The sequence below is a fragment of the Chrysochloris asiatica genome, unplaced genomic scaffold (genome assembly GCF_000296735.1).
Source record: "Chrysochloris asiatica unplaced genomic scaffold, ChrAsi1.0 scaffold00309, whole genome shotgun sequence".
NCBI classification, from domain to species: Eukaryota; Metazoa; Chordata; class Mammalia; order Afrosoricida; family Chrysochloridae; genus Chrysochloris; species Chrysochloris asiatica.
Window position 1 is genome coordinate 2122487 of NW_006408827.1, and position 9913 is coordinate 2132399.

The following is a 9913-nucleotide window of genomic DNA, read 5'->3' on the forward strand; positions in this document are numbered from 1 at the left end:
AAGAAGAAGAAGAAGAAGAAGAAGAAGAAGAAGAAGAAGAAGAAGAAGAAGAAGAAGAAGAAGAAGAAGAAGAAGAAGAAGAAGAAGAAGAAGAAAAGAAGAAGAAGAAGAAGAAGAAGAAGAAGAAAAGAAGAAGAAGAAGAAGAAAAGAAGAAGAAGAATCTGTAGTCTAATATAAGTATGACTTTAATGTCCTATTCAGCTGCTTGCCTTAAAGGCCATCTGATAAATTTCAAGATGCCACTGTTCATTGTTATGCTGTACCTCAAGATTTAGTTTTCGGCCTGTTTTCTTTTTCAACTCTTCCTCTCCACACCCCCTATTCTGGCCTTTTCCCAATTAATAAACAGTTCAGGGCAGGCCGTGACAATTTTCAGCTGCCTGCTTGTAGCATAATAGTTACGAATCAGGCTGCCAACTCCAAGGCTGGCAGCTCAAAAACACCAGCTGTACCACAGGTGAAAGACTAAGCCCTCTGCTCCTGCAATGATTCACAGCCTTGGAAACCCTGTGCACAGTCACTATAAGTCATTACAGACTCCAAGGCAATCAACACTCAAGAAAACAAGTCTAAATGCTGAGAGGATTTGTGCACATACATGGTGAAAGAATTCTCCAGTGGTGGGGGTTATAATGTTGTTTATTGAATCAGTGGTGAGGATTTTTTTCCACTCGCTCAGGCACATCCTCTAGTCACCAGAATGGAGATGTGCAGACTGTAAGTGGCCAATGAACAGATACAAAAAAAAAAAAAAAAAAAAAAAAATCAGAACAAAGCAAAACCAAACAGAGAATATTGTCACCTTTGCTCCCAGGTTCCCACAGTCATTAATTCCTGGTGGGTCTGCTTGCTCCCATTATTCTTCTTGCTGTTTGGTCTTTCCAAGTTGTTGGCTCAGGTTGCTGAGCCCAGCAGATTCTAAAGAATGAGATTTCTTATTTTTGCTATAAGTTCCACTAGCTATAAGCCTTCAAATTTTAAAAATATTCCTACCTATATGGTTCAGAGTTTTGGAGCTCTCCCCTGAACCTGATTCATCTGGTATTCTGTGATATTGCTGTCGGAGATCTTCACTGCACCTCTACCCTATCTGCCAGCAAGCCCTGCCTCCCTTTTTCTTTTTTCTTTTTTGCTTACACTACTTTTCTAAAAATGATGATGTCCTTTTACATGGATAGTCCCTCCTGACAACATACCCAAGATACCTGAGATAATCTAGTTTCTAATCAAAGATGAATTCTGCTTGTACTTCCTCCAACATAAATATATTCATTTTTCTGGCCATCAATAATATTTTTAATATTGTTTGCCATCACCATAATTAAAATGCATCATTTTTATTCATTCTTCCTTAATGGTCTTGGTTTGTATGCTTAAGTTGTGATTGAAAATATGGCCTGGGAGTGTTGCCTCTTAGTCCATAAATTGATACCTTTGTTATTGGGCACTTACGAGGTTTTTGAAGCAGATTTGCCTATCGAACTACTTTATTGGTTTTCTTGACTGCTGCTGCCATGGGCATTAATTGTGGAACTAAATAAAATTAAATATTTCACAACATTAATATTTTCTCTTTGTTATGATGTTGCTTATTGAATCAGTGGTGAGGATTTTTGTTTGCTTTATGTTGCTCAGTCCTGCATCATTCTCACAGCTGTTACTGTTTGAGCCCATTGTTACATGCACTGTGTCAATCCATTTTGTTTAGCATCTTGCTCATTTTTTGCTGATCATCTATTTTACCGAGAATGATGTCCTTATCCATAGACTGATTCTTTCTAATAATATATCAAAAGCATGTGAGATGAAGTCTGGCCATCCTTATTCTAAGGGGAATTCTGGCTGAGCTTCCTTCAAGACAGATTTGTTTTATTTCTGCCAGTCCATAGTACTTTTAATAGTTTTTTTTCAACACCATAGTTCAAGTATCCTGGTGCTTATTTGGTTTCCCTTATTAATTATTCAACGTTCACTTACATATGAAATTTAAAATCATGGCTTGGGTTAGGTGCACCTTAGTCCTTAGAATGACATCCTTGACCTTTAATACATTAAAGAGATCTTTTCAACATATTTACGTAAGTAAATACACCATTTGATTTACTGATATTTGATTCCATGAATATTGTTTGTGGATCCATGTAAACTAACTCTTAGAAATGAGAATATTTTCTCTGTTTATCATAATGTTGTTTCTCTTTTGGTCCAGTTGTGAGGATTTTTGTTTTCTTTACATTGAGTTACAGTTCAAACTAAAGGCTCAAGTGCTTCAAGTCTTTCTCAGTTTCATCAAGCAAGATTGTGTCATCTACGTATTGCAGTTTGTTCATAAGCCTTCCTCCAATTCGGATGCCTTGTTATTCTTCAGAAAGAACAGTTTCAAGGATTTTTCTTAACAATACAGATTTAACATATATTATGAAAGGATAAAACCTTGCTGCATACCTTTCCTGGTTTTAAGGCGTGCATTCTCTCTTTGTTTTTTGTGAATGACCCACTCTATTTATGTATTGGTTAAACATAAGCACAATTGAATGTTCTAAAATTCCTATTCTTTGCAATGCTATCCACACAATCCAATATTTGTACATAGTTCATAAAACACATGTAAGCATCTTTCTGGTATTCTTTCTTTTCCACCAAGATTCATCTGATGTCACCAAAGATATTACTGGTTCCATGTCCTCTTTTTAATACAGTTTAAATTTATGGCAGCACCTTGCTGACACATTGCTGTCCCCATTTTTAAATTATATTTGGAACAATTTAATTTTTGTGTGATATTAACAATAGTGTTTAATTAATTTTGCATTCTTTTTAGTCACCTTTCTATGTGATGGATACAAATGTGGAGCTCTTTTAATTGGTTGGCCAGGTAGCTGTTTTCAAATTTTCTTGACATGGAATAGTGAGTGATTCCAACACTACATCATTTTGTTGAAACATTTAAGTTTGTATTTCATAGCTACTTGGAGCCTTGTTTTTGACTAATGACTTCTTTTACAACTACTGATCCTTTCTTTTTGTTGCCAACTTTCATATTCCAGTCTCAGGTAATTTTCAATGCATCTTGATTGCATGTTTTGTCTGTAGAATTCATGAATATTGCAACTTGAGAATAGATTGTTTCTTCAGTTCTTTCAGTTTGAGAAATTTGGATTATTTTTTTGTTGTCTTTATACATTTCATAATAGTATTTTACTTTGAATTCTTGAGCCACCCTTTTAAATCTTCTATTCAAATATTTTAATTTCTCCCATTTACTTTAGTCTCTCTATGTTATCTTACCTAGGTCAACATTTTTCAGATATTCACTGGTCACTGTAATCAGAAATTTAAATGGAATTACTGTTAAATTAGGACATTCTTAAGTGTTTGCATATTTAACTTACATAGGAAAATAGTTAAAGGAGTTAATATGAGTTAGTGTGCTATGGCTTGCTGGGAACACACCAAAAAATAAAGTCCTTACTTTTATAGAGTTTACATATGCAATATTGTCAGATGAAGACAGATAATAGTACAAAAATAAACATATAATATGTCATGCATAGTAACGTAATATGCCAAGCACATATAGTCCTTCAGTTAGTCAGTTCTGTTTCAATTTATGTAATGAATGGATTTGGCTTGTGTGTATAATATGAGCCTAAATCTGCTTCATTAATCCTATTTTTCTTTGAACTTGGTATATGTTCTCTCTTGGCAAATAGGAGATGGAAAAAAGGAAGCCATGTAAAGTTCACAGATGTCATAGTTCTAAGTCCATTCAAATTTAAAGGTAGAGAAAATAGGTCTCATCTTTTTATACAGAAAAATTATCAAAGTCACCTTATAATAAGAGCATGTGAGATGATTTGAAATGGAGATTACTGTACTTTACATTACTCAAAGTCTTGGATTTAAATAAGATATAGGTGTGGGTATGTAGAAGAAATGTAAATGTCTGTGATTTAATTCTACTTAGATCAACATTTAAAGTTTAAAGAAGTAGCAGTAAAGAAATCAAAGATGTATTGTATTAGACAAATCCTATTTAAAAGATTTAAAGACTTCTTTAAAGTGTTAACAACAACAAAGATGTCACTTTTATGACACTAGAGCCAATCCATGATCTTTTCAATAACTTCATGTGCATGTGAATGTTGGATAATTAAACAGGAAAACTGAAGAATTGGTGCATTTATACCAAGGTGTTAGCAAAGAACATTGAATATATCATGGACTGACAGGGAATAAACTGACAGAGAATATATCATGGACTGACAGAGAATAAACAAATTAGAAATAATATCAGAATGATACATAGAGTCTTGAGAAGATTTATGACCTAAAAATTAATGATTAAATATTAAAGCATCAGGACTGTAGATTTGTAAAATAAAACTCTATCTGTTTGCCAGCCTCTCAAGATGCCAAGTTATTCCCCAAAGTTTGAAAGAGTATACAGGTAGAAATTAAATCCATATAGCATTAAGATCTTATGCTAAGATGGCAAAAGATAGAATAGTGTTTCAAATAGTTTGTCAAGTAAACATAAATCCTCATAAAGATAATTTGCATCACAATTTCTTACTTTTAAGCAAACAAAATGACTTCTATGGATCTTCATGACTTTGTCTCTGAGTTGCATTAGGAGTCAAGTGCTTGTGGTTGTTAACTGCTACTGAGTCAATTTCAAATCCTGTGTATAGTAGAACAGCTTTATAAGATTTTTAAGACAGAACTTTTGGAAGCAGACCCTTAGACATATTTCTCACACTCCTCTGGGTGTGTTTGAATGACCAATCTTTGCCTAGCAGTTGAGAAACCAATGATCCCAAATCAGAGTTAAGAAACCAGGTGGCATCATAAGCAATTTGCCTCAAGGTGTCCTTAGATGGAACATAGATTCTACTAGGTTTATTGTCTGTTTTTCCCATTTATTCTGGGAAGGGTATAGTCATATTTTAGTACACAAATTTTCTCTAGTTCCATTTTTCCTTAACCTCCTTGAAGTTTTCACCTAAACCATCTCAAGGTCATTTAAGCTTTCCTTACATTCTTTTAAATATCTTTAGAAGTTCATTAACAGAAAGCTCAAACTAAATGCCACATGTGTTTTTTTTTAGCTAACACATACCTCTCAACATGTTGCTGTTGTTGTTGTTTGGTGCCATCAAGTCAGTACTGACTCATAGTGACTCTATGCATAACAGAAGGAAACACTGCCTCGTCCTGTACCAGCCTCACAACTGTTGCTATGCTTCTCAAAACATGGTAGCCTTGAACATTTTATATCACAAACATGGACTCCAAAAGTGAGTGGCCCTTTTATGAAACAAATCAAATGTTATTTTATGTTATTTCTAGTATAATGAAAATTCTACTACCATATTTAAAGGATAGGTTATTGATTACCATATTTGTTGCTGCTGTTGTTGTTATTAGATACCATTTAGATGGTTTTGACTCATAGTAACCTTATGTATAACAAAACAAAACACTGCTTAGTTCTGTGCCATCCTCACAATTGTTTTGCCTAAAAACATTGCTGATGTCACTTTGTTAACCCATCTTGTTGGGGGTCTTCTTGATTTTTGCTGACCCTCCACTTTATCAGGCATGATGTTCTTCTCCACACACTGGTCCCTCCTGATAACATTATCCAAAAGTAGGAGAGGTCAAGGATCATCATTCTGATTTCTAAGGATACATTTTGGCTGTACTTCTCCCAACAAAGACTTTATCGTTCTTCTGGAAGTCCATGGTACTCTTAATTATCTTCTTAAACACTGTAACTCAAATGCATCAATTCTTCCACAGTCTTCCTTATTCACTGCCAAACTTCCACATGCATATGAAGCAGCTCAAAATACAATGGCTTGGGTCAGGCATACCTTAGTCATCAAATTGACATCTTTGCTTTACAAGACTTTAAAAGATTTCTTGTGAAGCAGATTTGCCTAACGCAATACATCATCTGATTTCTTGACTGCTGCTTCCATGAGTGTTGGTGGTTGATCCAAGCAAAATGAAATTTTTGACAACTTCAGTTTATTCTCTATTTATCACGATGCTATTTATTGGTCTAGTGCTGGGGATTGTGCTTTCTTTGCATACAGATGTTTTGGTCTTTGAATTTCATCAGTATGTATTTTAAGACCTCTTCACTTTCAGCAAGTTGCACCATTTGTATACCACAGGTTGTTAATGAGTCTTTCTTCCAATCAGATGCTTCTTCATATAATCTTCCAATCAATCTTCTTCATATAATCCAGCTTTTCAGATTATTATCTCAGCAAACAAACTGAATAAATATTTTTAAGGAATACAACCCTGGCAACACCTTTCCAGTATTTTAAACCATTCAGGGGTTCCTTTGTTCTCTTGGTCTATGTTCAGGTTTCTTATAAACACAATTAAGTGTTCCTGAATACCCATTCTCAGCAATGTTATCCATACCTTGTTATGATCTACATAATGGGAAAACTTTGTATAGTCAATAAAATGTAAGAAAACATCTTTAAGTATTCTCTGCTTTCAGCCAAGATGTATCTTACATCAGCAATGATACCCCTCATTACACATCCTCATCTGAATCTGGCTTGAATATCTGGTAGTTCCCTAGCAATGTACTGTTGTAGCCATTTCTGAAATATCTTTAGACAAATATTATTTTTTTTGTGATATTAATGAAATTGTATGATGATTTCCATATTCCGTTGGGTCACCTCTCTTTGGAATGGACACAAATATTGATCTCTTTCACAATCAGTTGACCAGGTAGTTGTCTTTTGAATGTTTTGGCATAGATGACTGGTGACTTCAGCGCTGTATCAGTTTACTCAAAGATTTTAATTTGTATTCCTTCAACTCCTGGAGTGAGGTTCTTTCACAGTGTCTTCAGTGTACCTTGCACTTCTTCTTTCCGTACCATTGGCTCTTGATCTTATGCTACCTCTTGAAATGGTTGAAAACCAAACATTTTTTGTTGGTACAGTGGCTCTGTTTATTTTTTCCATCTTCTTTTCATGCTTTATGAATCATTCAATATTTTGCCCATAGAATACTTCAATATTGAAAGTCTAGGCTTGAATTTTTTCTTCAGATCTTTTAGTTAGAAAAATGCAGTTTACTTTTACCTTTTGGTTATGTAACTCCAGGTCTTTGAACATTTCATTATAATACTTGGCTTTGTCATTTAGAGCTGCCCTTTGAAATTTTCTGTTCAGCTTTTTTATCTCCTTATTTCTTTCATTTGCTTTAGCATCTCTATGTTGGAGAGCAATTTTCAGAGTCTTTTCTGATATCCATTTTGGTCTTTTCCTTCTTTCTTGCTTGACATCTTAACTATCTTTTGTTTTCTTCCTGTAGAATGTTCTGGATGTCATCCCACAACTCTTCTGGTCTTCGTTCATTATTGTCTAATGGATCAAATTTGTTCATGAGATGATCTCTAATTTTTGGCTTTCATTAACTTGTTTTCAGGTTCAGTCTGAACTCACATATGAGAAATTAATGGTCTCTTTCAAGTTTGCCGCAACTTTGTCTTGGCTGATGATATGAACCCTTCCACAGTCTTTTTCTAGAAATGCAGTCAATTTGATTTCTGTGAATTCCATCTAGTAAGTTGGAATTCCCCAACATTGGCAGTTCAAACTTACCAATCCACCAACTGCCCCTCTGAAACCTTGTACAGGGTCACTATGAGTCAGTACTTAACTGGAGAGTACTTAACAACAACAATGCAAAACAGAATGCAACACTGCCCTGTCATGCACCATCCTCACAAGGGTTATACTTCAGTCCATTGCTGCTGTCACTGTGCCAGTCCATTATTGGGAGTCTTCTTCTTTTTCTTTTTCCCAACTACTTCGGTAGTGCAGCTGAGTTGGGCGACGAGGCGGATGGCGGCCAGCAGGAAGAGGACGACGGGGAGGGAGAAGATGACGCCGAGGTCCAGTAGGAGTGTCTGCACAAGTTCTCTAAGCGGGATTACATAATGGAACCGTCCATCTTCAACACTCTGAAGAGGTATTTTCAGGCGGGCAGCTCTCCGAGAACGTTATCCAGCTTCTCTCAGAGAACTACACGGCCATGGCCCAGACGGTGAACCTGCTGGCCGAGTGGCTCATCCAGACAGGTGTGGAGCCTGTACAGGTTCAGGAGACAGTGGAGAACCACTTGAAGAGTTTACTCATCAAACATTTTGACCCCTGCAAAGCAGATTCTATTTTTACTGAAGAAGGCGAGACCCATGCGTGGCTTAAGCAGATGATTGCACACACCACGTGGAGAGACCTCTTCTACAAGCTGGCAGAAGCACATCCCGATTGATTGTCTGATGCTCAACTTCACGGTGAAGCTGATCTCGGACGCCGGGTACCAAGGGGAGATCACCAGTGTGTCCACAGCCTGCCAGCAGCTCAAGGTGTTATCCCGAGGGCTCCACACCTCCATGGCCACCATCTTGGATGGAGGAGAAGAAAACCTGGAGAAAAACCTCCCTGAGTTTGATAAAATGGTATGCCATGGAGAGCACACCTACTTGTTTGCTCAGGCCATGATGTCGGTGCTGGCTCGGGAGGAGCAGGGTGGCTCAGCTGTGTGCAGGGTTGCCCAGGAAATGCAGCGCTGTGCTCAGGAGAAGGGCCACGACGCAAGTCAGATCACGCTGGCCTTGGGCACAGCTGCCTCCTACCCTCGGGCATGCCAGGCTCTGGGAGCCATGCTGTCCAAAAGCGCCCTGAACCCACATCACCGTCTTCCTCAAGATGTTCACTAGCATGGACCCGCCTCCTGTGGAGCTGATTCGCGTGCCGGCCTTCCTGGACCTGTTCATGCAGTTCCTCTTCAAACCGGGGGCCAGGATCAACCAGGACCACAAGTACATCCACATCCTGACTTACGCAGCAAGTGTGCTGGAGACCTAGAAGAAGAACAAGCGAGTCAGCATCAACAAGGATGAGCTGAAGTCTACCTCCACAACTTGTGCTGCAATGAGAACAAAGGGGCCTCGGAGCTGGTGGCAGAGCTCAGCACCTTTTACCAGTGTATCTAGTTCCCAGTGGTGGCCATGGGTGTCCTGAAGTTAGTTGACTGGACACTGTCAGAACCAAGGTACTTTCAGCTGCAGACGGACTACACCCCTGTCCACCTGGCACTGCTGGATGACATCAGAACCTGCCACCAGCTCCTACACCCCCAAGTCCTGCAGCTTCTGGTCAAGCTCTTTGAGACGGAGCACTCCCAGCTGGATACGATGGAGCAGAAGACGTTCCTGGACAGGATGGTTCACCTGCTGATCCAGGGCTGCGTCCTGCCCGTGGTTAGCTACATCTGCAAGTGTCTGCAGAAGTTTGATACAGACATCTCCCTCATCCGCTACTTTGTCACTGAGGTGCTGGACGTCATCACGCCTCCTTACACCTCCGACTTTGTGCAGCTCTTCCTCCCCATCCTGGAGAACGACAGCATCACAGGCACCATCAAGACCGAAGGCAAGCACGACCTTGTCATGGAATTCATAGCTCACTGCAAATCCAACTTCATCATGGTGAACTGAGCAACGCTGAGCAGAACCATCGGGAGAAACCTGTCAGGAGACTGGTTGAACTCTGGGAGGAGGGAGGCAGCCCTCACCCATGCCCCTTCTCTTGTGCCATCTCCCTGATGTGGTACAGGTGCTCATTCCTCACAGGACACCGTTCTTAGGCCTGGGGGTTGAAAGGAATACCCCACCAGTTTAACAAGCACGATGTCCCCCATATACCTCTATCTCCTGATATGTGCCAAGTATAAGAGATCAACACCATAATTCAAATGCATCAATTCTCCTATAGCCTTCCTTATTCTGGTCTATCTTCCACATGCATATGAGGATATTTGAAAAATACCACAGTATGGGGCAGGCCCACCTTTGTCCACAAC

The 9913-nt window shown here is 38.6% G+C and overlaps 1 pseudogene; it reads left to right on the forward strand.

Annotated features, from left to right (window-relative positions):
* The first annotated feature begins 7844 nt into the window (after positions 1-7844).
* Positions 7845-9548, forward strand: LOC102827985 (annotated as a pseudogene).
* The last annotated feature ends 365 nt before the right edge of the window (positions 9549-9913 follow it).